Below are 4,618 nucleotides of genomic sequence, written 5' to 3' on the forward strand. Positions count from 1 at the left end.
TTTCCTACCCAAATTATAAGTCTAATTTTTCAATCATAATCTCTTTCCATATTCGTCTTCTCAAACGAAAAAAGAAAAGAAAAAATAAAATCATCTCGCAGAATTTGCCAAGTCCCGACCGTACCGCGCGTTTTACCCATCGGCTCATTTACGTTTCGCCTGAAACGCGCGTAGGCTCCCCGCATGGCTGGCGGCCCGGCGTGCGAGACGCCGACACCCGTCGCCGTACGTATATTATGCGCGTCTCTCATGGCGTTAGCTAAAATACATTTTTCACCGCGTTCGCACATTGCGGCGGCCGATATGCCGCGCCGGCTTTACATTTGCGAAAATCAACGTCGTGTGGCCGTTCAGCTCCTTTGTGCGGCTGAGCGAGCATCGCACTTCGCCCGTGTTACAAACTCTGGAGTTCCGCGCAAGCAGAGAACACCGTGAACAAAAACGAGAACGGTCGTAGGATTCTAATCCACGTCCCCACTATTGCCGCGCCGAAGGCGTGCGCTCTCGTACGTTAATATTTGACGAAAGGGAATTAAATTTTTGGCCAAAGAGAAGATCCATGTGGTCCGTCTCGTCAGGTCCAGCGTTCACTTGTTAAAAAGTGAATTTAAAAGTAAAACGAACAGACTCGTGAATCGCGAGAGTGCAAACTCGAGCGAGCGAGAATGTGAGTTATATAGGTGCGAACATAAAGAGCGTGTCGCGGCGGGTGACTCCGTCGCGCCTCAGACGCCCTTCGTATCCTGGAGCGATATAGAAATGAACAGCTCCCTGGTTGATCCTGCCAGTAATCATATGCTTGTCTCAAAGACTAAGCCATGCAAGTCTCAGTAAAAGCCGAATTAAGGTGAAACCGCGAATGGCTCAATATATCAGTTTTGGTTCCTTAGATCGTACATAGTTACTTGGATAACTGTGGCAATTCTAGAGCTAATACATGCAAACGAGGTCCTGACCGGCAACGGGAGGGATGCTTTTATTAGATCAAAAACCAATCGGCGGCGGGGTTCGCGCCCCGTCCGTCGCCATTCGAGATGATTCTAGATAACTTTGTGCTGATCGCACGGTCTAGCACCGGCGACGCATCTTTCAAATGTCTGCCTTATCAACTGTCGATGGTAGTTTATGCGACTACCATGGTTGTCACGGGTAACGGGGAATCAGGGTTCGATTCCGGAGAGGGAGCCTGAGAAACGGCTACCACATCCACGGAAGGCAGCAGGCGCGCAAATTACCCACTCCCGGCACGGGGAGGTAGTGACGAAAAATAACGATACGGGACTCGTCCGAGGCCTCGTGATCGGAATGATTACACTTTAAATCCTTTAACGAGGATCCATTGGAGGGCAAGTCTGGTGCCAGCAGCCGCGGTAATTCCAGCTCCAATAGCATATACTAAAGTTGTTGCGGTTAAAAAGCTCGTAGTTGAAATTGTGTCCTGCGGTGTCGGTCTACCGAATGCGGTACGACAGGCACGTCTGCGGGGCTTCTCGCCGGTGCGTCCACCGCCAGTGTGTTGCGGTCGTCCTCGCGGGCGGCCGCGCGCCGAGGCGGGCCGTCGCGGCTGTTTACTTTGAACAAATTAGAGTGCTCAAAGCGGGCTAACACTTGCCTGAATATTGTACGCATGGAATAATAGAATAGGACCTCGGTTCTGTTTTGTTGGCTTTCTGATACCAGAGGTAATGATTAATAGGGACAACTGGGGGCATTCGTATTGCGACGTTAGAGGTGAAATTCTTGGATCGTCGCAAGACGGACTAAAGCGAAAGCATTTGCCAAAGGTGTTTTCATTAATCAAGAACGAAAGTTAGAGGTTCGAAGGCGATTAGATACCGCTGTAGTTCTAACCATAAATGATGCCAGCCAGCGATCCGCCGAAGTTTCATAATTTTAACCCGGTGGGCAGCTCCCGGGAAACCAAAGCTTTCGGGCTCCGGGGGGAGTATGGTTGCAAAGCTGAAACTTAAAGGAATTGACGGAAGGGCACCACCAGGAGTGGAGCCTGCGGCTTAATTCGACTCAACACGGGAAAACTCACCAGGCCCGGACACTGGAAGGATTGACGGATTAACAGCTCTTTCTCGATTCGGTGGGTGGTGGTGCATGGCCGCTCTTAGTTGGTGGAGCGATTTGTCAGGTTAATTCCGGTAACGAACGTAACTCTAGCCTATTAAATAGACGTGCAACCGGTATCACAGGAGTCCGCGGGCGCGCATCTTGCGGCGTTCGCGTCGCGGAAGTGTGTTTCGCGGTCTTCACTACCGGCGTACAATGAAAATCTTCTTAGAGGGACCGGCGGTATATATAGCCGCACGAGATTGAGCAATAGCAGGTCTGTGATGCCCTTAGATGTCCTGGGCCGCACGCGCGCTACACTGAAGGGATCAGCGTGTCCTCCTTGGCCTAACGGCCCGGGTAACCCGATGAAACCCCTTCGTGATAGGGATTGGGGTTTGCAATTCTCCCCCATGAACGAGGAATTCCTAGTAAAAGCGAGTCACCAGCTCGCGTTGATTGCGTCCCTGCCCTTTGTACACACCGCCCGTCGCTACTACCGATGGATGATTTGGTGAGGTCTTCGGACTGGTGCGCGGAAGCTCGTCTCGGGCATCCGACGCGTCGGAAAGTTTGACCGAATTTGATCATTTAGAGGAAGTAAAAGTCGTAACAAGGTTTCCGTAGGTGAACCTGCGGAAGGATCATTTCCTGTGAAATATAATATAAAATGAATTTTCATTCTTTTATATAGTATAAATATATTTATACACACGCGCAGAGCGCAAAATAAGCAAACACTGCGGCGGAATTTCGTCTAGGGCGCCGCCGCGAACCGCGGACTGCCGGTGTCGCGGGAGGCGGGTCTGTCGGCCCGATTCCCGCGTCCGGCTATATTCTGTGAAAAATGTAATTTTTTTTCCGATAGAGAAAAAAGAAAAAAAACGCAACCGATAAACAATATATATATATATATATATATATCATAAAACACTATTACCCTGAACGGCGGATCACTCGGCTCGTGGGTCGATGAAGAACGCAGCTAAATGCGCGTCAGAGTGTGAACTGCAGGACACATGAGCATCGACATTTCGAACGCACATTGCGGTCCGAGCAAGACTTAGTTTGTCGACGGACCACTCCTGTTTGAGGGTCGCGCGCACAATGCGACCAGACTTCGCCGTCTTCTCTCTTCGGAGAGAAGATTCGGCGAGAGTGTTGCCGGTCTGTCGTCCGCCGGCGCGCGAGCGCCGGACGGACGTCCGGTTAAATTTGACTTGGCGCGCTCTCTCGGTCCCCCCGAGACGCTTTTCGAGCTAGCGACGACGCTGTGAAACCCGCCGCCGGTCCTCACGGGGCCGGCGCGCGGGGGCGTTTCTTCGCGCTCTGCGTCGCGCGCGGGTACCGTGCGAAACCGGAGAGCGTTTACATTATTCATATATATGTATATTTATATATATATATATATGAATTTTTTTTTTGTTGTCGACCTCAAATCAGGAGAGATCACCCGCCGAACTTAAGCATATCAGTAAGCGGAGGAAAAGAAACTAACGAGGATTCCCCGAGTAGCGGCGAGCGAAACGGGAAGAGCCCAGCGCTGAATCCTGCGGCCCAGGCGGGCCGCCGGGAAATGTAGCGTTAGGGAGGAGAGTAATATATACACGCGCGGTCATTAGTCACGGCTGCCTGTCCAAGTTCATCTTGAACGGGGCCCGCTTACCCGCAGAGGGTGCCAGGCCCGTGGTGACGGTAGCCGGCCGCGACGGTCTCTCTCCCCAGAGTCGGGTTGCTTGAGAGTGCAGCCCTAAGTGGGTGGTAAACTCCATCTAAGGCTAAATACTACCACGAGACCGATAGCGAACAAGTACCGTGAGGGAAAGTTGAAAAGAACTTTGAAGAGAGAGTTAAAGAGTACGTGAAACCGTTCAGGGGTAAACCTGTGGAACTCAAACGAGCGAACGGAGAGATTCATCGTGTCTTCCGTCGGAGCCCGCGTCCCGGCGCACACCTCCGCCCTTCGGCACTCGTTGTCGGGGCGGGGGGTGTCCGGGTGCGCAGCCGGGCTCCCGGAGCGCGTGCACTTCTCTCTCAGTATAACACCGCGACCCGTTGCGCCTCGGTCGAATGCGCCGTGCGGCTGTCCCGCCTCGCTCTGCGGGGCGGAGCCGCGGCGTCCACGGCCGGGGCGAGTTTTAAAGCGACGGTAGAGAACGAGGATCGCGTCCGCCCCTTCGGAGGGCGTCCGTCGCGTCACAGCGGCTTCCTTCTCGTGGCCCCCGGCGCCCAGTGCGTCGCGGGTGTCGCGTTTCGGATGTCCGTGGCTAGTGGCGCGCTCTCGGACGGGACGCGTCCCGGTCGGCGGTGGTTTTGTTTTGGGCACTCACAGGACCCGTCTTGAAACACGGACCAAGGAGTCTAGCATGTGCGCGAGTCATTGGGAACACTGATAAACCCAGAGGCGAAATGAAAGTGAAAGGTCGGCCTCGAGCCGGCCGCAGGGAAGATGCGCGGGCGTCGTCAGACGCCCCGCCGCATTCCCGAGGCGTTTCGAGAAAGCCCCCGTGCGATTATCGAGACGCACTGAGAGCGTACACGCTGGGACCCGAAAGATGGT

General features: G+C 53.6%; 2 non-coding genes and 1 pseudogene across 2 annotated transcripts; all 3 read left to right on the plus strand.

Moving 5' to 3' along the window:
• Nucleotides 1-768: 768 nt before the first annotated feature.
• Nucleotides 769-2,708, plus strand: LOC148270650 (small subunit ribosomal RNA). Its single transcript, XR_015825329.1, has one exon. It is a non-coding gene; the product is annotated as a small subunit ribosomal RNA (ribosomal RNA).
• A 287-nt stretch (nucleotides 2,709-2,995) lies between these two features.
• Nucleotides 2,996-3,157, plus strand: LOC148270651 (5.8S ribosomal RNA). Its single transcript, XR_015825328.1, has one exon. It is a non-coding gene; the product is annotated as a 5.8S ribosomal RNA (ribosomal RNA).
• A 330-nt stretch (nucleotides 3,158-3,487) lies between these two features.
• LOC148270652 (large subunit ribosomal RNA) overlaps nucleotides 3,488-4,618 on the plus strand; it is a 4,282-nt pseudogene continuing 3,151 nt past the window's right edge.

The sequence above is a fragment of the Micrasema longulum genome, unplaced genomic scaffold (genome assembly GCF_059751315.1).
Source record: "Micrasema longulum isolate JH-2025_06_02 unplaced genomic scaffold, ASM5975131v1 h1tg003623l, whole genome shotgun sequence".
NCBI lineage: Eukaryota > Metazoa > Arthropoda > Insecta > Trichoptera > Brachycentridae > Micrasema > Micrasema longulum.